The sequence below is a fragment of the Neomonachus schauinslandi genome, chromosome 12, assembly GCF_002201575.2.
Source record: "Neomonachus schauinslandi chromosome 12, ASM220157v2, whole genome shotgun sequence".
Lineage (NCBI taxonomy): Eukaryota > Metazoa > Chordata > Mammalia > Carnivora > Phocidae > Neomonachus > Neomonachus schauinslandi.
The window spans coordinates 17,438,595-17,463,813 of NC_058414.1; positions in this window are offsets into that span (position 1 = coordinate 17,438,595).

Here is a 25,219-nt window from a genome sequence, read left to right on the forward strand (position 1 = left end):
TTTTTTTTTTAAGATTTTATTTATTTATTTGACAGAGAGAGACACAGCGAGAGAGGGAGCACAAGCAGGGGGAGTGGGAGAGGGAGAAGCAGGCTCCCCGAGGAGCAGGGAGCCCGATGCGGGACTCGATCCCAGGACCCTGGGATCATGACCTGAGCTGAAGGCAGTCGCTTAACCAACTGAGCCACCCAGGCACCCATGCTGCATTCTTGATTTTTTTAATGAATTCAAATCAAAATCACAAAGCCAAACAACACTCATATGAAAAACTTACACTGCTGTAAGTCATTTTGACAATTAACATTGTTTGAGTCTCAGCCTGCCTTATACACTTACAGTGGTGTCAAAAGATAAAACAAGAAGTGAGATCTCCATTTCCATGCAAATTTGCAGTGGGTATGTTTTCTGAGTTCAAACTGGTTCCAGCAGCAGTTTTTGGACCAAAATGCAAGTGTAAAGAAACTTTCCATATTTCAAAATCCATTTAACTGAGCAATTGAGGAGTTTACATCTTACCTTCAATTGGAAGTGATTAATCTGCAAAGTAATGATATGCTAAAAGACAAATATCAACAGAAAAATTTAATAGAACTCTATAAATGCCTTTCAAGCAGTCAGTATGCTCAATTAAAATTATATGCTCATGAATTGATATCAGTATTTGGTAGGACTTTCCTGTGTGAGAAGACATTTTCAAAGATGCAATATTCATTTTTGAATTGAAATACTCAGTGAGGTAAAATCTCATTACAGATCAGTGTTAACAGATGAGCATTAACGATGATGTGCCAATTATATTTGAGCCCCAATTAAATGAAATCTTATCACCCCAAAAAGAATTTTTTTTCTTCCCATTATAGACCTATATAAAAAATTACATTATAGGTTTATTAAAAAAAAAATGTACCAAGTTATTATTGTGTTTTAAATTTGTCAGTAAAAATGTGTGGAAATTTGTTTCTTTCTCTTTATATAAGTATCTATATAACATTCTTGATTTTGCTTCTTGGTCCACAAAGCCTAAATATTTACTATCTGTCCCTTTACAGAAACTGTTTGCTGACCCCTGACCTAGACACTCTTGACTTCCTATGTGCTAAAAGACAGTCTGAGGTCCTCAAATGAAGAAGCCCCAGGCACAGAGCCAATAATCTACAAAGATCCTTGTACATTATAAATGGAACAAAGGAAGCATTTAGGGGTTGGTCAGCTACCATGTCAGACTATCTCCCAGTAAAAGCTGGCACATGAACAAAATAGGGTACCTCTTTTGCAACACATCTGTATTAGTTTCTTAGAGTCGCTATAATAAAGTATCACAAACTGGAGGCTTGAAACAATAGAAACTTATTCTCCCCCAGTTCTGGAGATCAAAAGTCTGAAATCAAGCTGTTGGGAGGGCCATGCTTCTTCTGAAGCTTCTAGAAAAGTGTCCCATTTTGGCTCTTTCTAGCTTCTGTGGTTGCCAGTAATCCTCAGCATTTCTTGGTTTGTAGCTTCATCACTCCTGTTTCTACCTCTGCTGTCACATGGAGTCTTCCCTGTGTCTCTGTGTCCAAATCTTCTCTTTTTATAAGGATATCAGTCATGTCGGATTTAGGGCCCACTCTGATCCAGTATAATTTCATCTTATCTTAACTGATTACATCTGCAAAGACCCTCTTTTCAATAAATGTTAAGTTCTGAGGTTGTAAGTGGACATGAATTTGGCTACAATTCAACTTAGTATGTTTTAGCAGTAAAAGGAGGAAGTGATCAGAATGGTTCCTGGCTAGAAATCTTCAGTACATGAAGTAGACAGAATAATGTTCCTTCTTCTGAAGGCATTTACATTCTAATCTCTAAAATATGTGAATATATTGCTTTATATCTCAAAAAGGACTTTGCTGATGTAATTAAGCTGAGAATTTTAAGATGTGGAGATTATGCTTGATGATCTGGATGTGCACAGTGTAGTCACAAGGGCCTTTATAAGAGGGAGACAGGAGAGTTGAAGGCAGAAGAAGATGGAAACGATGAGCTTTGAAGAAGGAAGAAGGGACAATGAGCCAAGGAATGCTGGCAGCCTCCAGAAGCTGGAAGACAAAAGGAGATGGATTCTCTGTGGAGCTTCCAGAAGGAATGCAGCCCTAGCCACACCTTCATTTTAGCCTCATCAGAGTCATTTTGGACTTCTGACCTCCCAGAACCATAAGAGAATAATGGTGTATGATTTTAATTTGCTAAGTGGTAATTTGTCATAACAGCAGAGAAAGCAAGGAAGAGAGCTAGCTAGGCTTGTTTCCTAGCTAGGAGGGTGAGTCCTGGTTATGGCTGGAGGGAAGAAAGCAGTAGAGAAATGAAGATAACATCTGGGGCCAATGAGGGCAACAGTGGAGAAATGGAGGGAAGGATGGATGCAAGAAAGATCGTGAAGGAATTGGTGACGGTGCACCTGGGGCAAATGAGAAGTCAGACAGTCCCCTGTGCTTCTGCTCTGTTCCAGGCATGTGGTTTTTAGATGATAGTAAAAGACAGATGAATTCCATTTCGGGCCTGAGATTTTAAATAAAAGTGATTTAAGTTTGTAGGAAAAAGGTGGTGTTTTCTTAAATTAATGACAGAACTTAGGATTTACATGCAATTTTCCAGATTCAGAACATTCCCAAGTGATCCTCATAATCATTGTTCCTTCCAGATGGCTTCCTACACAGATGCCCTTGTTCATAAGGCAGAACACAACAATACTGAAAGGACCTCTCAAAGTTTTGAATTTAGGGGTGTTAGAGGCTTCACTTTGGCTTGGGAGCTAAGAAATATTTGTAGCCCAGCAAAAGTTTCAGAGGTGGGATGTTCCCTGAAAAGGATGATTTGCCCACAAGCATAGAAAGTATCAGGTCAGGAAAAAGAAGTTGAGCATTACCCCTCGCTATGGACCTTGGATGAGAATCACTAGGCTAAAAATAAACTCTGCTAGCCAGCTCATTCTGTCATGACCCCACACTTCTTAGGAAATAGTAATGCTGAAACTATTTTTTAAACAGATACCAAATTAAGAAAACCATGCCAAACAGGGGATAAAAGATCAGATGCTCAGAAAACGACTTCAGAACTGTTTTAAAATTATAAAAACAATCTTGTATTTATAAGAGTTTTTTAAACTTGGCTACCAGTGATTTTGAAGTCCTTTCTTCCAGTTAGAGAGCTTTAAAAAATACTGATGCCCAGGCCCCAAATCCTGATATTCTGATATAACTGGCTGAGAAACAGGACCAGATGGGGACTGGAGTTCCTTGAAAATGTAAAAATTCATTGACTGACAGAAATTTTATAATTATGGTCACTTAATTTTAATAAAGTGGTGATATTTATGGTCACTTAATTTTAATAAAATTGTTATCTAATTTTATAATTATAGTCAGAATTCTTATCATTATGACCATTTTAATGGGCTGAACTCTTTAACAGATTTCATTTAGCAAACATTTATCACATACTAAGTATGCAGTACTCTTAAGAAACCTCAGTTCTTTTTTTTTAAGATTTATTTATTTATTTGATGGCGGGGGGAGAGAGAGCGAGCACAAGCAGGGGGAATGGCAGGCAGAGGGAAAGGAGAAGCAGGCTCCCCACTGAGCAGAGAGCCTGACAAGGGACTCGATCCCAGGACCCTGTGATCATGACCTGAGCCGAAGGCAGACTCTTAACTGACTGAGCCACCTAGGTGCCCCAAGAAACCTCAGTTCTATAGGAAAGTGAAGCATATAAAAAAGGTACAAATTCTCAAGCCATGTGACATGCTTATAGAATAATGTTTAAATGAAAGAGGTAGTAGTGAGGGAGGAGAGGTTAAATTTATTCAGAGTGGGATGGATGTGAGATGGAGAGAGAAGAGAAGTGTCAGTCTTAGCTGAGTTTGCAAAGCTAACTAGAGTTTGTCAGGTTGTCAAGTCAGAAGGGCATTTTCCGATGCAGGGAAAGCATGTGAAAAATCATAGACATGAGACAGCATGTTCAGGAGATGATTATTAATATTGCTAGAAGGTAACATTTGGAAGATATATCAGGAGTTGGGAATTGGCAGAAGTTAGGAGGTGAGGCTAGAGAGTCAGGCTCGTCCCCAAGAATGGGGCTGGTGGGGGGATCCTTTCAAACATTCAACCCACCGGGAGCACATTCTGGAGCCAGCTGACAACTGCTGGAAGGTTCTCAAAGCTGGGACATGGTCAGACTGACTTTTTTGCAGGATCCCTCTGGCAGCCCTGGGGAAGAAGGAGTGATACTGGAGGCAAGGAGATGAGTAAGGAGGCTGTTGTTAAATCCAACTGGAAGACTTGAACTAGACTCATGAGTAGAGAGGAAGGGATAGATCTAAAACATATCATGGAGGCAAAATGAACAAGACCTGGCCAAGGGGTGCTAGATACAAAGGAGACAGGGAGTTAAATTGAGTTCCAGGTTTTTTAATTTTCCAGCCACGGGCGCCTGGGTGGCTCAGTTGGTTAAGCGACTGCCTTCGGCTCAGGTCATGATCCTGGAGTCCCTGGATCGAGTCCCGCATCGGGCTCCCTGCTCAGCCGGGAGTCTGCTTCTCCCTCTGACCCTCTTCCCTCTCATGCTCTCTCTCATTCTTTCTCTCAAATAAATAAATAAAATCTTTAATTTTCCAGCCACATAGCTTATGATACCTATCAGGCTCTAAACATTAAAGGACAATTTATTTTATAGACTTAGTCATATTGGAGCAGATATCTTCCGGCTTTGCTCAGCAGCATGGAATGTGTACTATGTTTCTGCAGGTCATCCTAGGCTCACATGCATGAATGTGGGCATAAGGTGATAGAGTGTGTGTGCAGGTGTTCAGGGTAGAAGTGGGAAGGAAGTCACTGGCTTTTGTTTTGTTTTGTTTTATTCGTGGTAAAATACAGACAACATAAAATTTACTTTCTTAACAATTTTAAACATACAGTTCAGTGATATTAAGTACATTTACACCGTTGTGCACCTGTCATCACCATCCATCCCCAGAACTCTTTTCATCTTGTAAAACTGACTCTACCCATTAATCTATAATTCCTCATTTCACATACTCCGCAGGTCCTGGCAAGCACTATTCTGCTTTCTGTCTCTGAATTTGACCATTCTATGTACCTCACATGACTAGAACCATACAATATTTGTCTTTTTGTGACAAGCTTATCTCCCTTAGCAAAATGTCTTCAAGGTTTATCCACATTATAATACACGTCAGAATTTCCTTCCTTTTTATGGCTTAATAATATTTCATGGTATGTATGTAGCACATTTTGTTTATCCATTCGTATTTATCAATGGACACTTGGGTTGCTTCCACCTTTTGGCCATTGTGAATAATGCTGTTATAAACATAGGTGTACAAATATCTCTTTAAGACCCTGCTTTCAGTTCTTTGGGGTGTAGACCCAAAAGTAGAATTGTTGGATCATGTGGTAATTCTATTCTTAATTTTTTGAGCAAGTGCTATGCTGTTTTCCACAATGGCTGAACCATTACATCTCACCAATAGTGCACAAGGGTTCCAATTTCTCCACATCCTCACCAACAGTTGTTATTTTGTTTTGGGGGGGGTTGCTTTTATTTGTTTGATTTTTGATAGTAGCCATCCTAACGGGTGTGAGGTGAGAGCTCACTGTGGCCTTTTGCTCCAGCCTCCGTTAGCTAAAAGCAGCTACAACCTCAACTCTCAAATCCTCTCTTTTAGCTGAGGGTTCCATAGGGTTTTCTAAAGTGGCTTGTACCATGGTTCTTGCCATTGCTTTTTCCTGGTCACTGTTATGTTCCTTCTAGACATGGATGTCACTCTGTTGCTGAAATAATGTCCAAAATGGCCACCCCTGCCATCCCTCATGATACTTATACATTGGTGGATGGCTACTTCTTGTTCTGCTCCAATAGCCATCAAGCCCCAAGGTAACCACCGTCCTCCCACTGCCCATCAGTCTCCAACAGCACCATATACTCACAGCCTCTTTTCCACTGGTGCTGAATCAATCATTTGACGTATTTTAGTCTACTGCTGCACCCTCTCTAACTACCTGATATAAGAGGAAGGGCCAGAAAATAAGGTAGAAGGTACAAGACTAGGTTGCATTCCAATATTGTCCCCCTTTGCAGGCTAAGCCTGTTCTCCATCACTCCCTCCTCCTCTTCTGATGCAGATACCTTCCCCAGCCAGGACATAGTCCTAGAGGAAAAGAAGCAGCCCCAGTCTTCACCCGCTCGAAGTATTCACCCTGCAGGATGGCTACCAGTACCATGGGGTCCAACCACTGTCCTCATGAAGCTTATGGGGCTTTCCTGCATATAAAACCCTAATGGGCCTACTCAGGCATCCTGAATTCAACCAAAGGTATGAGCATAAGTCTTTTCACTGGTCTCTTGCTTCAATGTCATTAAGTTTTCAGATACGATTGCTAGAATTTAGACATACCCTTCTGTCTAATGTAAAAATTATTCATGTTCAAGTATTGTATAAATCCTGGTAAAACAGGTTCCTGCTGTAGTTCAAAGTAGTATTTTCTGTATGTCATTTCCTATTCACGTCTATGCTCAGACCTGAGGCTTGGGGCCTGTATTGGTTTCCTGGGGCTTCTACCACAAATTAACACAAACTGGGGGGCTTAAAACAACAGACATTTATTCTCTTACAATTCTAGAGGCCAGAAGTCCAAAATAAAAGTGTTATCAAGGTCAGTTCTTTCTGGAGGCACTGAGGAAGTATCCATTACATGCCTCTCTTCTAGGTTCTGGTGGCTGCTGGTCACTCTTGGTGTTCCTTGGCTTCTGGCCTAATTCCATTGACTGCCTCTGTCTTCACAGTTCTTACCCATGTCTGTGTGTTGAATCCCCCTTTCCTTTCTCTTATAAGGATACCAGTCATTGGATTTGGGGCCCTCCCTAAATCTAGGATGATCTCAAGATCCTTAATTATGTCTGCAAAATCCTATTTTCAAATATGGTCACATTTATAGGTATAAGAGTTAGGACTTGGATCTCTTTTGGGGGGCCACTCTTCACCCATGACAGGGCCAACATCAGTTGTTCTACCAAGGTGGTGACCTAGAAAAAAAGATTTATCTGCTAATTGGCTGTTTGGAATAAATCAGGAGATAGCTTCCTTCTGACTTTAAGGTTAGAAAGATCATGTTTGCTGCTCTGAAGGGTATTTATTATTAATGGGGATTTAGAGTCTCTCTCTCTCTCTCACACACACACACAATTTTATTGTAATTTTCTACTTTAAATAATCTTCTCATTTCCTGAGGTGAATTCCCCTCAGTTTTCTGCAAGACATTCCATCCTCCACCTACACCTAGAATTGGACAAATGATTTACCTTTTCAAAGATTGTCTCCCACTTGTATTCCTTAAGGCACAGGCAGCCTTGGGATAAGGGTTGCCTCTTGTTAACATGTTCCTTCCCTGAATGTGATGGTGAAAGAGTTCTTGACTACCCCCACATTTTTGCCAATTCTGCTATGGCCACATGTTCCTCCTGCTCCAAAGTCAGCAGGAAAATGTAGCTGGGATGCTGGAACTATTTAGAGGGTATGATTAGTTCTCATGTTTCCTGACCCACAGGATTTGCCATTTGATGAACTTACAATATTGCTTGTGAATATCAAGTAACTAAGAAGAATGACTAATTACACCATCCCAAATTGATGACTTGGAACCTTTTAAGAAAAAAAGACTCAGAGATGAGATTTACTACCATTTTCAAGCACTTCCTGAGCAGAATTAAAATCTCCCTTCTGGAAAAGACTGTGAAATAAGACTCTCCTTGGCCAAGAGAGAATAATCTAGTCTACAGAGACCAAACATAAATACCAAGCAAGGAAACAAAGTCTTCTGGGAGAAATAAGGATGATGATGAGATGTGGAATTCAGAGAAAGAGAGGACATATGCACACATGAGCATAGTGATGCCAGCCTGTTCCCAAGAATACCCTCTCTGTTTACCACAAGGGAGCTGAGACCAGTATGAAGATGGAGGTCTTCCAATGATGGCTTCAGTTGCTGTTTCTTTTCCCCATTGCTTGTACCCACTCTGTGTTAGACAATGGCAAGACTAGGAAATAATAATACTGGCTGAATCTCATTGAAGGTTCTTTAGCCTCAATGGTGATACTTACATGAAGCCCATTTTAGATACCTTCAGAATTGGTTGGGCACTTTGGGGTTGGCTCTGGCAAGAATTAAACCTGAGGCACTGAGTTAAAGAGAGAAGAGAACTTGCTTCCCAGGACTAATGTTAGGTGTAGGACTTTGCAAAAGGGAGTGAGACCAGAAAGGGAGGTGGGAACACCCTAACATAAAGAGGGGCAGTACCCTCTGCGTTCACTGTACTATAGCAGCTGCAGGTCTATACCTTTTTAAATCAAGTGGTGAGATGTTCCTTTTCTTCACAGGACAGAAACAGCTATAATATCCTACATGAGTATTTAACTTCCCAGAAAAGTGATTAAAAAATTAGTGACAAATTGTTAAACATTTTTTTTCTATTTTACCTCTGTGCATTTGCCCAGAGGAAGAGACACAATATTACACTATTGGCTACTGCCTGCTGTCCTCTGGGAAATTGTCTCTCAATATGGAAAAGATAGGCAATCAGAATACCCCAGGAATAAGGGAATTCATCCATCCATCCTTCACTCCCTCCTTCCATCCATCCATCCATCCATCCATCCATCCATCCTTCACTCCATCCATCCTTCCATCATCCTACCAACACATTGAGCACCTATAAGGCATTCAGCACTGTAAGAGATGCAAAGATAAATACGACATACATTATCTTGCCAAAATTACATTATCTTTTAACTGCAGAATCTTGTGATTCTGTAGTTTTCCCCATTAGATGATAAATCCACCAATCTTCCTTTAGTCATGCTCAACAGTTGAATACCAGAGGAAGAGGTGTCTGAAGTCAAGAAGTCTATGTTCAAATCCCAGCCCTGTTACAAGTTGTGTGATTATGGGTTAATTAATTAAATTATCTAGACCACAGCTTTCTCATTTGCAAGTGAGAAATAATTCCACCTTCAGAGAGTTATATGGAATAAATAAAACATATAAAATTCCTTCATATAGTAGTTCTCTTTCTCTTAATTCTTATAGGAAGACCTTTCCTTCTAACAGGAATGCAGCATTTCTCTGTAAAATAGTCTATAGTGTTTAAAACTTCGGTTTAAGATCGTAAAGAAAGGAATTTAATTGTAGTCCCCAAGTCAGGATTACATGGCACGTCTCCTGGTTTTTTGCAGACTCTCTCCTTTCCAGGATTCTTAGAATGTCCTAGTCTGAAGAAGTTTCAAAGCTCTCAGTACATCTGCTTCATACCAGTTCAAGGTGGGTTTCTCTCTTGTCCAGTGCTGCAACTCCTTGAATATTTATGGTTTTAGTGCATGCTAGAACATTTAGGATTTCTAAAGGAGCCATTATTGCTCTTACTCATGCTTAAATGTTTGCTCTCCCAGCCCACAGACTTGCTAGCACATACCAGGGAGCCACATGCATTTCCCAAGTATATGGATCAAAGGCTATTTTTTATCATTTGGGTCAGATACATATTATTTATAAACTTACCTTAATTTGATTTTTTTTGAATCCTGAAGTTTCTCCAGCCAAAACTTTGGAATCGGAAAATGTTTATTTGTGAATTGTATTTTTTAATTATTCAAAATGTATTTATGGTTCTTGTGAAAAATAAGATGAGAATTGCTAAATGTCCTTTCAACCAAAGAGGGAAATATCTATAGAAATGGAAAGTCCACACTGGTTTTCTAATTTCACAGAGGTTACATTGGGCAAAATGTGGATTTTTAAAAAGACCTTGCTCCATCAATTTCTTCTGCTACCTGGCTCTGAGGTTATGGGCAAATAATCTCTCAGAGTTTTCTTTTCTAATTTGTAAATGGGGACAATAATACCTAAATTCAGGATAGCTGTGAGATCATAAAGAATGCCTGTAAAAGGTGTGGCAGAAAGCCTGGCACATTACACTCAGTAAACACTGTACTATTGTTTTGATTTCTTCATAGTTCCCACTACTTCCATATGTACTATCTCTCAAGGGTAAGGCCTTTTTGTAGGTCAAAATGTCATCCATGTGAGGCTTAAGCTATCACAAATGGAAAATTTTTCTTCTGTGCTTGAGGGATGTGACCCTGCCCTTCTCCGTATATGCTTACAAGTAATCAACCAAATGAATCACTAAATTTGGTGGTAGAGATTATCAAAGCTTGAATCTGTATTATAGTATAGCACACAGAGAAGTAGTTGAAATTCCCCCATTTCATGCATTGTGAATCTATGTATCGAACACCTTAGGTGTCAGGTGCTGTTAGGCTCAGGTACACAGTGATGAATCAAACATACATGGTCCATATTTTCATGATGCTTCAAACTTTAACATAAAAGTTGCATGTGTAATTACAAATTGTGGTAAGCGCCATGAAATAAAAGACTAAAGGCTATGAAAAGGAATGACACAGGGGACAAAATTTAGATGGGAGGATTGGTCAAAGTAGGCTTTTATTTAAGCTTTGACCTATGCCAGGAGCTAGTCAGGAAAAGAATGAATGCAAAATGCATTCTATGTGGAGGCTGGGAAAAGTGGATCTAGTTTAGGAAACCAGGAGAAGAGAGGGTCCCAATCATCTAATGAAAAAGAGCATGAGGAAAGATGGCAGAAGGGTGATAGGTCAGGACCACCAAGGTCCTGTGGTCATGTTACAGATTCTATATGTTATTTTTTCACAGTGGGGATGATAGGAATGTTTTAAGCAGGGAAATGAACTGCTTAGATTCAGGATTTTTAGATGACATTCCAGCTGCAGTAAAAAGAAGGAATTGGGATTTGGGTGGGAAGGATGAGGGTGGCATGGAGGTTAAGAAAGAAAGCAGGGAGTTTAGGTGGAAGGTGGTGAGAGACCAGCTGGCTTGGCATAGGGTGGAGGCAGAGCTGAGAGCACCTGCTGCTGGATGGATCACAGAAAAGAGGTTGATGAGGGAGGGACAGATGATGAGTTCTATTTCCTGCTCGAGCAGCTAAAAACAATGCCCCATTAACAGAGCATCACAAGAGTGGTCTTAAGTTGGTAATCGATTTCAATTGCTGCAATTTTGGGTATTAATTCATATACTTAGAGAATTTGCTTAGGATTTTCGTTCTTGCTTGTTTCGTTTCTACCAAATTGCTTAGTTGTTAGCATCTTGATTGTCTAGCTAATGGTCTCCAATTCTTTGCTGTTAATAAGATCTTCTTACACAAGAGTATGGAACTGGTGGGTTAGTATGTACGTCATCTTCTGCTCTGCCTTAGTTATCATCACAGATCTTTAATAATCACTGCTTTAGAAGAATCTCAAACTCCAACAGGATTGTCCTCATTGGTCTCTGAACATCCGCCCCTTTCTTTTCCCACACCTTCGTCCTTGTCTGCAATGCCCTCATCCTTCCTGCCTGCCAATTTGAAGTCTGACCAACCTTTTAGATTCAGTTTATGCTACTGCCTCTGAAAAGCCTTAACTGATCAGCTCAGCTCAGTGGGCTTCCTTTGACACATTAAACTTGACCTTGTAATCTCAGTTTAGTTTGTGTATGTCTGAGTGTGGGTCTTTTCTGCCCCCAAACATTGTAAGTTTCTTGAAGGCAAGGATGAGGTCTTTATAAGCCTCTAGAAACTTTTATAAGTCCTCACACATGGTCAAAGTTTAAAAATGTTTCTTGGTCAAGTGGTTGAGTTCATGTAAACTCAGGTGGGAGGGAAGCCTGGTGAAGCAGTATTCTGGGTCAGGTGGGACCTTAAGACAACGTTCACACTGCAAATTAAAGGCAACTACCTGACTACACATAAATAATATTGTTTCTGCACATATCACAAAAGAATTATATCATGGCCTCTGTTTTCTCCTATCTCTCAATGCATATTAGAGATTGAGCTTGAAGTAGAACATATTTTTAGAGCTTTGTGATATTTCAATGCTATCTGTTGCTGTACTTTCTAGAGCCACATTGTTAGTTTTTGTTTTTCATTCTCTGAAATATATTCAAGACAGCTTCTGGGCATGGATCCAAAAAACAGTTTCAAGAAACCAGGGAATTAAATAGGACCAACCAAATTTTCAGTTGTAACAATAAACTATTAAGCAGATCTCATTTAATTCTGGGCTGTGATCTGGACCATGGAAAATTAACTCTTGCCTTTTTCAAGTTTCAATATTTATGGAGCTGGGACACCAAACTAGTGTTTGTCTAGATTTTTGACACCCTAATCCCCACCCAAAGTGTGCCAAACCATGACGCATGTATCTTTAAAACATGTCTAAATTCTTTTCTTTGAGAATTCGGGGAATGTTCAAAATAATCTGGAAGCCATTTACATTATTGTAAAGACAGTACATGTAGTCTTTTTGTTTAGGAGCTCAAAGTAAAAAAAAGGAAAGACAATATCAATAGGGACACAGACTAATTTTTACATTGCATTTTATTGTTCTCTTTCTGGAAACCATTCAGAATTCCCTGAACTGGATTCCTTTCCTCCTTTTGTCTGGGGATTTCAACATCTAGCTCAGTGGTTCTTAACCAAAGGTTAAATTAGAATGATCCGTGGAACAGGCATTCAGGCACCAAGGTGATTCTACTGTGCAACCAGGGTTTAAGACTAACGCAGCTAACTAAACATTAACACACTGTAGCAGATATGCTTCTATCTAAGCACAGTGGAATAGGAATGTTCATAGCAGCCTTTATATAACAGCTCCAGTCTGGAAACAACCCATATGTCCATCAACAGTAGAATGGAAAACTAAATGGTGGAACACTCATACAAGAGGATACAATCTAGCAGTACGAATAGCTGAGTTACAGCTGCAGAAAACAGCATAAGTGAGCCTCCTGATGGGGAATGAAAGAAGCCAGGCATAAATAAATGCATATTGTTTCGTTATATTTTTATAAAATTCCAACATGGACATATGTAACCCATGTTGTTAAAGGTTTTGATTAAGTTTGGGGAGGGAGATGGGGCAGTAATTGGGAGTGATCACAGGGAAAGGATCCATGGTGCTGGTAATGTCCTCTCTTTGGAGGTTTGTGGAAGTTAGAGGCCTAAGGTTATACAACATAAAATTATGCTTTTCTTTTATCATTTCAGTATGTTCTAAAATCTATATGCTGAAATAATTAAAGAAGTTCACCTATAATGTCAAACAATATAATCTTTTGGAAGAAGCTGTTTGATCAAATAATAATAATGGAAGTTTACAGTGACATTTATCACTATGGGTTTTCTACTGGTTCTTGGTTTTTTAAATATAATGCAGTCTTAGAGACAGACCTACTTAAGACAGTATTTTGGAAGTTAATATATTAATCACAGTAAATGGGGGTCCAAGATGAATCTGTTCATTTAATTCTGTTCTAAAGTAACTAGCATCTGGTATAAAGCCAATTATATGATTTCAAATAAATGTAGTATCTTATAGACTCACATTGTAATACAGACCTTAGCAGGGTTAACTATTTTAAACCACGCTTGATATTTTGAAGGTGCCTAATGAATTTATGAGCTGAAACATTTTACTGATTCAAGTGATACTGGACTGAATCATTTAATTCACTTCTAAATGTTATTTTCTGATTTTGATAGTAATGTGGGTTTATTGTAGGAAAGTTAGGAAATAATCAAAAGAAAAATGCTCATAATTCAACCACCTAGAGGCAAGTACTTCTAACACTGCATATAATCCTCTGGGAAGATGTATATGCACATGCATTTAAACAAAATCAGCTATATAGCTTTGAGTCCCGTTTTTTTTTTTTTATCTAGTGATATAAGCATCTTGCTAAGTCATAAATGTTCTGCAGGAGTATGAATTTTAAAGGTCACATAGCATGCCATAACTTATTTAAACTCTATTGTTGGACATTTAGGGTTTTCCATTTTCTTGCTTCCATTAGATGCTAAGAATAGAATGAGTCTTGCAATGGTGTAGAAAACAGGCTAAGGAATGCTAGTTATATCTCAGTTTAAAAAGAAAAAGAACTACAGCAGGTATCTTGAGGGGGAGGAGTTGGCATGACCAAATTTTGCTACCTTCTCTATTGCTGGCAATCTTTACATCCTTCTCTCCCTCTTCCTCTTCTTTTTTCTCCCCGCCCCCCTCCCCACCTCTTTCTTCCTCCTCCTTCTTCTTCTCCTCCTCCTCCTCCTCTTCTCTGGCCACACTGGCCTCCTTGCTGCCCATCAGTACATCAGTTTACTCTCCTGCCTTTGGGAATTTGTGGCTCCTTCTGCCTGGATCACTTTCCTGTCACCACATGGTTCCTTCACTTCCTTGAGGTCTTTATTCAAATGTCACCTTTTCACTAAGACCTCTGGTCACCCAATCTAGCATTTCACCCACATAACCCCAATTCTTATATCATCTCCAAGATTTATTTACTTTTTTCTCCTCTAGCATTCATTATTAGCCACCATAGTTTCTATTTCCATTATCTTTCCTAGTCAGTCTCCGCTACTGAACTGCTAAGCACCAAGAGCACAGGGATCTTTGCTCCTTTTGTTCGCTGCTGAATCCTCAGTGTCTGGACTGTGCTGTCTCATTCTAAATGCTCAAAAAAATATTTGTTGAATGAATCAATGAATCAACTTTGCTGTCATCATAATCACCATCAACAGCCCATCTCCATCAGGAATTCTTTATTGAATATTCATGCTGTATGGAAATTTATAATCTGGTCAGAGCAATTGCGTACATAATTTAACAGACTCCATTATTTGAAGTGACCCACTCAGAGTATATCCTCAGAGACAGATCAGACCATGAAATTGAATAGATGGTCTTTGTTTATGGCACTGAACATAACAGCTAGACAATAAGAAAAACTGCTCTGAGTACATAATTAACCAGATTAAAATGATTCAAAAGGGATTAATGAAGGAAAAGGAAATTCAGGGTTAAGGAACCTCTTAATCTTCCCAGTTCTTGCAAAATGTGAAGAGTAATTTATTAAGATGATGAGGTTTATCTCCCTTATCTAGAAGAACAAGACAGCCTGACCTAGTCTGCCCATAGCGACTCTGCCAAACCGCAGTACTGGATCAACTCAAAAGTACATTTTCCTTGTTCCTCCTCCTGTCCCAAAACCCATTGGCACTGTTGAAGAAAATCAAGTAACCAGCTCCATTGCAAATATGCAATACCCAGCCTCATGCAAGCCCACAGCTCTGCTTAGCAATCCTGGAATGGAGTGGTTTTTGATTTTTTTGGTCTCAGAACCCCTTTTGTACTAAATTATTAAAGCCACAAAGAACTTTTGTTTATGTGCATCATACTTATTGATGTTTATTGTGTTAGAAATTAAAACCAAGAAATTTCAAACACATTTAAATCATTTAAAAGTAGCAATAAAATCAATACATGTTAACACAAAAAACATTTTTATGAAAAATAACAATATTTCCCCCCAAAAATCAATGAGAAGATGAGCACTGTTTTACATTTTTGCTAATCTCTTTAATGATTGATTTAATAGAAGACAGCTGGATTCTCATTTTACCCTCTACTCTGCTTTAGTTTGTCATGTGCACTCAGTCTTCCCAAAGGTTCCTGATGGTTTTTGCTTATTACCAGTAACCTCCCAATCACTGTCAACTCCAATGGCAAGTTTCATTAGCTGGAGGGCCTGGAGAGGGCTTCATGGGCATTGAAGTAGATGTTGAAGACTGACTCTGAATATACCAAGTCAAGGTAGAAGAAAGTTCCTGTGACAGGAGGTATGGGAAAGTGAGACTGGAAATGCCGGATAAGGAGTCTGGACTCCTCCTGGGGGCATAAGGTGCTGTGGAAGGTGACAGGTAGGCTAGCTTGGGAAGGAGGCATATTAAGCAACACTTCTTTTTTTGGACAAGAGGAAAGGGAACAAAAGACACAGATACTGCTGTTGGTGATAGTGATGGGTAGGAGAGTGGAGAGTGTCGTTCATCTACTCAGTACATGTTCATTGAGCTCCTACTAAGTACCAGATAATTGGTAGTTTCTACTTACTCTGCATTATAAGATGAATGCCATTTGGGAAGAGGAGTATGGTTATAGCTTAGAAGGGCAAGTAAAAGTTTGGAACAACTTCTGCAACTGGCATTGTTAAGGGCCTCGCAAAGATGGACAAAGAACCACCAGTGTTTAGTCAGTGGGTAGACTCATCCATGGTTAGGAAATTTTAAGTAAGAGTCAGTGGAGCAGAAGACCAAAAGTGTTGGTGAATTATGGGGTGTTCATGAGAGCATGGTTAAAATGATTAGCCCTGGATTTCAGGCTTTTTAAAAAAAATTTATTGATGTAAAATTCACATAACATAAAATTAACTATTAACCATTCTAAAGTATCTGATTCAGTGGCATTTAGTGCATTCACAATGTTGTGCAACCATCACCTCTGTCTAGTTCCAAGATATTTTATCACCTAAAAGGTAGTCCTTTTCCCATTAAGCAGTCACTGGCCATTCACCCCTCCTCCTAGCCCTAGTCAACCATTAATCTATTCTCTATCAGTATGGATTTTCCTGTTCTGGATATTTCATATCAATAGAACCATGTAATATTTGACTTGCTTCATTCATTCAGCATAATGATTTCAAAGTTCTTCCATGTTGTAACACGTATGAGTACTATATTTCCTTTTGCTGCCAAATAATGTTCCATTTTATGGACATGCTATATTTTATTTAACCATTTACCAGCAATGAATATTTGTGGGGTTTTTTTTTTCTACTTTTTGGCTATTATGAATAATGCTGCTATGAACATTTGTGTACAAGTTTTTGTGTGGACATATGCTTTCATTTTCGGGGTTAAATACATAGGAGTGGAATTGCTGGGTCATAGGGTAGCTCTATGTTAAAATATTTGAAGAACTGCCAAACTGTTTTCCAAAGCAACCATTTTACATTTCCACCAGCAGAACACGAGGGTTCTAAATTCTCCACCTCTTTGACAACAGTTACTATTTGTGTTACTTTATTATATCCTTCCTTGTGGGTGTGAAGTTGTGGTTTGCATTTCTCTAATGACTAATGCTACTAAGCAGCTTTTCACATGCTTATTTACTATCTGTACATTTTCTTTGGTGAAGGGTCAGTTCAGCTCTTGCCCATTTTCTATTTGGATTGTTATTTTAGTGTTTAGAGAATTCTTAATATATTCTGGATGCATACCTTTGGTCAGATATGTGATCTATGAATATATTCTCCCAGTTTGTAGCTTGTCTTTTCATTCTTTTAGCAGTGTCTTTTGCAGAGCAGAGGCTTTTAATTTTGTTGAAGACCAAACTGCTATTTTTAAAAAATGTATGGGTCATGCTTTTTCATGTCCTAAGAACTGTTTGCCTGATTTTACTTTCTAAAGATTTCCTTCTTTTTTCTCATAAAAGCTTTACACTTTACATTTATAACTATAATCCATTGGAGTTAATTTTTTAAAAGATTTATTATTTATTTTAGAGAGAGAGAAGAGAGTGCATGAGTGGGAGGAGGGGCAGAGGGAGAGGGAAAGGGAGAAGCCAACTCCTTGCTGAGCAGAAGCCCCATGTGGGGCTTGATCTCAGTACCCTGAGATCATGACCTGAGCCAAAACCAAGAATCAGAGGCCCAACATTAATAAATTATGAATTTAGGTCAAGGCTTATTATTATTATTATTATTATTTGCCTACAAATATTTAATTGTTCCAGTAACATTTGTTTTTTTTTTTTTTTTTTAAGATTTTGTTTATTTATTTGAGAGAGAGACTGAGAGAGAGAGAGCATGAGAGGGGGGAGGGTCGGGAGGGTCAGAGGGAGAAGCAGACTCCCTGCTGAGCAGGGAGCCCGATGCGGGACTCGATCCAGGGACTCCAGGATCATGACCTGAGCCGAAGGCAGTTGCTTAACCAACTGAGCCACCCAGGCGCCCCGTTCCAGTAACATTTGTTGAAACACTATCCTTTTCTCATGAGATTGGCTGTGCATCTTTGTCAGAAATTGGGTGACTGTGCTCGTGTGTAGGCTCAATTTCTGCATTCTCTGCTATGTCTCCTTGATCTACGTGTCCATTCTTTCTTCAATATAACACTGCCTTGATTACTGTAGGTTTATGGTAAGTCTTAAAATTGGGTAATGTAAGTTCTCCAACTTTGTTCTTTTTCAGAGCTGTTTTGGCTATCTAGTTCCTTTGTCTTTTCATACACGTTTTAGAATCAGCTTGTTGATATCCACAAAAAATTCTAGAATTTTGATCAGGATTATGTTGAATCTATAGATCAATTTAAGATGAACTGGTATCTTAACAATCCTGAGGCTTCATGGATGGACATGGCCTCTCTCCATTTATTTATATCTTCCTTGATTTCTCTAATCAGCCTTCTGTAGCTTTCAGCATACAGATCCTGTAGATGTTTTGTTAGATTTAAATCTAAGTATTTCATTTTTTGGTATGATTTTAAATGGTACTTAAAAAAAATTTCATGTTCTAATTGTTCATTGCTAGCATATAAATACAAGACTGATTTTATATAGTGACCTTATATTCTGTGGCTTATTAAACTATTGATGAGTTCTAGAAACTTTTTTGTGTAGCTCATTAGGATTCTTTTCACGTTGATAATCATGTCATTCAAGAGTTGAGATAGTTTTATTTTTCTTTCCAACCTGTAAGCCTTTTCTACATGCACTGTGTCCATACCATGCTCAGAGTAGGTAGTACTCAGGGGAGGTACTGGTATTTGTGTTGTTGGTTCATATACAAAATTGGGGGATTCCCTTCTTTGATTCTCTCCTTTCTTGGATTTCTCCTACACTTTCCACATTCAAAGGGGTTCTATTCTAGTTCCAGTCCAAGATGGCAATGTAGGAAGACCTTGAACTCACCTTCTCCAAGGTGAAAGAGGACTTCAACTGCCCCCATTTTGACCTTAAACTTTCTAATTGCTTAAGTTCTTCTTTCCAGCTTATATCTTAATGCAGTCAAAAGACCCTGAGGACAAGGCATCCTCTGATGGGAACTGAAACTATACCCTCAAGCAATAAGGATTGCCAAGAGCCAGCAAAACTCCGCTGCTCTTGACTCCAAGACAATGATCGACCTAACCTCTACTGCTCACTTAACACTTTGTCCCACATTTTCCTTATATAAGGCTGGAAGTATTTTTGGCACTCTAGGAAACAGTCTTTGAGATGTTAGTCCACTGCCTTCCTGGTGTTGGCCTCACTGAATAAATTCCTTTCTTGTTTCACCACCACTCATTTCTCTGCCTTTGGACTTTTTAGTGGTGAATAGCCAAACGTGATCTTTTTAGGTCCTCCGGAACTAGGTGCTCTTGCACCTTAGCTCCCTGGCTACAATTTTTGGTCCAATTTGTCCAGCCCCCTTGGGATTACACCTATTTATAGGACAGTTCCTCTGAAGAAGAACTGAGGGCCAACTGAACAGCTTCTGCACATGAAAAGATAGAGAGAATGTCAAAAGACAGAAGAGAGACAGAGAGGGTAACTAAGGCCCTTCCCCCACCCATGCTGTGAATGGCAGTGGAACAGATTCTTCTGTCCTTGGGCACAGAAAAAAAGCTGCAGTTTGAAACAGCAACTGGCATATAAAAGAGAGCACTAGAACTCCACCAAAAGCAGAGGAGCCACAGGAACACTCTCTGGAGAGTGACAGGTTTATACTCTCCATTCACCTTAAAAGCACAGACCAGAGTAGGGTTCAGTTGCCCCAGGTCCACAAACACACACCAGCATCAATTGCACTGGGATACAGAAAAAAAAGCTTTTTTTTTTCTTTTTTCTTTAAGAAGCTGCAGTTTAAAAGAGCAACTAGCATATAAAAGAACCAGTCCTGGATTGTACCCCACCTCAGCTCCTGCCGCCCCCTCAGGGCACCCTCTGTGTGGAAAGTCCTGTACACCCCAGGTTACATCCACTTCAGTTTCAGCTATCCTGTCACGGTGTCCTCTACATGTAGAGCCCAGGTCCCTTCAGTTTGCACCCACTTGTTTCAGCTATCTGGTCCAAGCACCCTCTTTGTAGAGTGCTCAAGGACCTTCTGCCCCACCCACACACACACTACTTTAGCTCCAGCTGCTCTGCACAGAGCACCTCAGCACACCTCAACTTGCATCCTTTTCAGTTTCAGCTGTCCTGCCAGGGTGGCCTCAACTTCAGTTTTAGCTGTCCTGACAGGACACCTGCTGCATAGAAAGCCCCAGGATCCCCAGCCCACAGTAGCCACTGCTTTAGCCAGCCAGCAAAAGTCACCAATCATCACACACAGTCTACACAGGGCACAACCATACACAAGACCATTCCTTTAAGTTTAGGAGAAGTAGCTGCTCTGCCTAATCTATAGAAAAAAAAAACAAACACAGAAAGCCAAGCAAAATAGGGAGATAAAGAAATATGCTCCAAAGGAAAGAACAAGGAAAAAAACCTCAGAAAATAACTAAATAAAACAGAGGTAAGCAATATACCTCAAAAGATGCTCACTGGGCTGCAGAGAAAAAGGGAAGAACTCAGTGAGACCTTTAATAAAGAGATAGAAAATATAAAAAAAGAATGAATCAGAGTTGAAGAATACAATAACTGAAATAAAAAACACACCAGTGGGTGCAGACTAGTGGATACAAAACATATCAGTGATCTGGAAGACAAATTATTGAAAAACACCCACAATAAACAGCAAAAAGAAAATAATTTTTAAAAAATGAGGCTAGGTTAAGGGATCTCTTGGAAACATCAAGAAAACAAACATTCATATTATAAGGATCCCAAGGAGAAGAAGAAAGAAAGGAGTAGAAAACTTATTTTAAGAAATAATAACTGAAAATTTCCCTAAACTAGGAAGAAAATAAACATCCAGCAGAAGCACAGAGTTCCAAACAAGATGAACCCAAGGAAGTCTACGCCATGATACATGATAATTAAAATGTCAAAGTTTAAAGATAAAGAGAGAATTTTAAAATTAGCAAGAGAGAAGAGAAGAAGAGAGAAGTTACCTACAATAAAAACAAAAACAAACAAAAAACCCTTGTAAGGCTATCAGCTGATTTTTCAGCAGAAACTTTGCATGCTGGGAAGGAGTGGCATGATATGTTCAAAGTGCTGAAAGGACAAACCTACCACCAAGAATACTTTACCTGGCAAGATTATCATTCAGATTTAAAGAAGAGATAAGAATTTCCCAGACAAACAAAAGATAAAAGAGTTTATCACCACTAAATCGGCCATACAAGAAATGTTAAAGAGACTTCTTTAAGTGGAAAAGAAATAACCATAATTAGACATAAGAGAATTATGAATAAAAAGATATAAAATATGACAGCATATATATAAAACATGGAGGAGGGAGTAAATTTTTTTTTTTAATTTTTAGAATGTGTTTGAACTTAAATGACCATCAAATTAATATAGACTGCTATATACTTGGGATGTTGTATATGAGCCCTTGTGGTAGCAGCAAACTCAAAACCTATAATAGATACACAAAAAATAAAGAGAAAGAAAGCCAAACACAGCACAACAGAAATTCATAGATCACAAAGAAAGAGAGCAAGAAAGTTTTCTGTTCCATCAACTTCTTAAATTATTTGAAAACTGTATTATAATAAAACATTAAAAACTCAAAACCCTACTCAACAATGCTTTAAAAGGATTATTCACCATGATCAAGTGGGACTTATTCCAGGGAAGCAAAGGTGATTCAATATTCACAAACTAATCAACATGATACACCATATCAACAAAACAAAGGGTAAAAATCATATGATCATCTCATGCAATACATGCAGAAAAAGCCTCTGACAAACTTCAACATCTATTCATCATAAAAACAAAGTAGCTTTGGAGTGAACATACCTTAACATAATAGAGGCCACATATGAAAAACCCACACCTAACATCTTAATCAGTGGTGAAAAACTGAGAGCTTTTCCACTAAGATCAGGAACAAAACAAGGATGTCTATTCTTGCCACTTTTATACAACATAGTACTAGTAAATCCTAGCCAAAGCAATCAGATAAGAAAAAGAAATTAGAGTCATCTATATTGGTAAAGAAGTTAAACTGTCACTATTTGCATATGATGTAAGACACTGCATAGAAAACCCTAAAACTTCCCCCTAAAACTACTAGAAGTAATAAATGAATTCACTAAAGTTGCAGGATACAAAACAAATACCCAGAAATTGGTAGTGTTTCTATACACTAATAAGTAGCAGAAAGAGAAATTATGAAAAGAATACCATGAATAATTGCACGAAAAGATTAAAATACCTAGAAATAAACTTAACCAAAGAGGTGAAAGACTTGTACTCTGAAAACCATAAAACACTGATGAAATTGAAGATAACACGAACAAATGGAAAGATGTTCCATGCTTATGGATTGGAAGAATTAATATTGTTAAAATGTCAATATTACCCATAGCAGTCTATAGTTTCAATGCAATCCCTATGAAAATACCAAAGGTATTTTTCACAGAACTAGAATGAGTAATACTAAAATTTGTATGGGACCACAAAAGACCTTGAATAGCCAAAGCAATCTTGAGAAAGAAAAACATATCTGAGGGTATCAAAATCCCAGATTTCAGGATATACTACAAAGCTGTAGTAATCAAAACAGTATAGTACCAGTGCAAAAATAGACACATAAATCAATGGAACAGAATAGAGAGCCCAGAAATAAACCCATGATTATATGGTCAATTAATCTATAACAAAGGAGGCAAGAATATACCATGGGAAAAGACAATCTCATCAATAAATGATGCTGGGAAAACTGGATAGCTATATGTAAAAGAATGAAACTGGACCACTTTATACCACCACACACAAAATAAACTCAAAATGGATTAAAGACTTAAATGTGAGACCTGAAACCATAAAAATTCTGAAACCATAAAAAAATCCATAAAACTCTAAACAGGCAGTAATTTCTCTAGCATCAACCACAGAAACATTTTTCTAGATATGTCTCCTAAGGCAAGGGAAACAAAAGCAAAAATAAACTATTAAGATTATAGTAAAATAAAAAGCTTTTGCACAGCAAAGGAAATCATTAACAAAACAAAAAGGCAACTTAAAAAATGGGAGAAAATATTTGCAAATGATATATCCAATAAGGAGTTAATATCCAAAATATATAAAGAACTTATACAACTCAACACCAATAAAACAAAATCCAATTAAAAAATGGGCAGAGGACCCGAATTAACAATTTTTCCAAAGAAGACATACAGATGGCAAGTAGACACATGAAAAGATGCTCAGCATTACTAATCATCGGGGAAATGCAAATCAAAACCACAATGAAATAAATTACCTCACACCTGTCAGAATGGCTAAAACCAAAAATACAACAAATAACAAGTGTTGGCAAAGATGTGGAGAAAAAGTAACATTTATACACTGTTGACGGGAAGGTAAATTGGTGCAGTCATTGTGGAAAACAGTGTGGAAGTTCCTCAAAAATTAAAAAATTGAGATACCATATAATAATTTCACTACTGAGTATATACCCAAAGAAAACAAAACTACTAATTCAAAAAGATATGTACCCCTATGTGTATTGCAGCATTATTAACTAGTGAAGATACGGAAGCAACCTAAGTGTCCACTGATAGATGAATAGGTAAGGAAGATGTGGTATATGTGTACAATGGAATATTATACAACCAGAAAAAGGATCAGATCATGCCATTTGTGACAACATGGATGGACCTAGAGGGTATTATGCTGTGACTGAGAAAGACAAATACCATATGAGTTCACTCATATGTGGAATTTTAAAAAATGAATAAACAAATAAAAATCAGAATCAAACCTGTAAGTAGAAAACAACCTGTTGGTTGCCCGAGGGGAGGAAGAATGGAGGAATGGACAAAACAGGTGAAGAGAAGTGGGAGATACAGGCTTCTGGTTATGGAAATGAAGAAGTCATGGGAATAAAAGACACAGCATGAGGAATATAGTTAATGATATTGTAATAGTGTTGTATGGTGACAGACAGTAGCTACATTTGTGGTGGGCATAGCATAATGTAGAAACTTGTTGAATCACTATATTGTACACCTGAGACTAGTGTAACATTGTGTGTTAACTACACTCAAATAAAAAATTAAAAAACAAAAAGCATAAAATTCCAAAAGGATCCTATTCTTGGTCCTTTGCCTAGAAGGCTAGGATATCTTTTGGTGTTTTATTCAGTCTGCTATTGCACATTTCTGCTAGACTCAGTTTCCTCTAGGGCAGGTGGCAAGAAAACAGGAAAAAAAAGAAAAAGAAAAAGAAAAATAGTGAGGATTCTCCCTCATACTCTGTGCTGTAGGATTGCTTTTCTTGGTACTCCGGTCAGAAAAATGGGTTTTCTCTTGGGGTTTTGGTGCCCATTTTACTAGGCTATAGCCCTGCAACTGAGACTATTCTTGAGACAAGGAAAAGAGAAAGAAGAGAGAGAGAGAGAGAAAACAGATTCCTCGCACATTCTCTGACAATAGGAATCTCTAGCCAGGAAGTCAGGTTTTCTGTCCATTTTGTCACCCATACCTGCTTCAAGAGTTTCACATTAGAGTTGCCCTCGGGTCAATCACAGGAGACAAAAGAGGAAAAACACAAACTTTTCATATAAGGGTCTGTATTAATTAGAGTTGTCCAGAGAAATAAGGCTAGTAGGGATTATATGCATATGACTTAATATGAGGAATTGACTCACACAATTATGGAGGCTTGGAAGTCATAATCTGCTGTCTATACACTGGAGACCCAGAAAAGCCAGTGATGTAATTCAGTTTGAGTCCAAAGGAGTCCAAAGGCCTCAGAACAGGTGTAAATGATGTAAATCCAAGAAGGCAGGAGACTGATGTCCCAGCTTTTGCAGTGAGGAAGGAAAAGGTGGGGGGGGGGTGGATTTCTCCTTTTTCTGTCCTGTGTTCTATTCAGGATCTCAATAGATTGGATCCTGCCCACACACATTGGGGAGGGCAATCTGCTTTACTGAGTCCTCTGAATCAAATGCTAATCGTATGCAGAAATACTCTACAGACAAACCCAGAAATAATTTTTAGTCTGGACACCCCATGGCCCACTCAAGTAGACACATAGTAATAACCATCACAAGGTCATTCTTCAGGTTTTGCTTCCCTTCCCCTGTTCACCTGCTACTGTTAA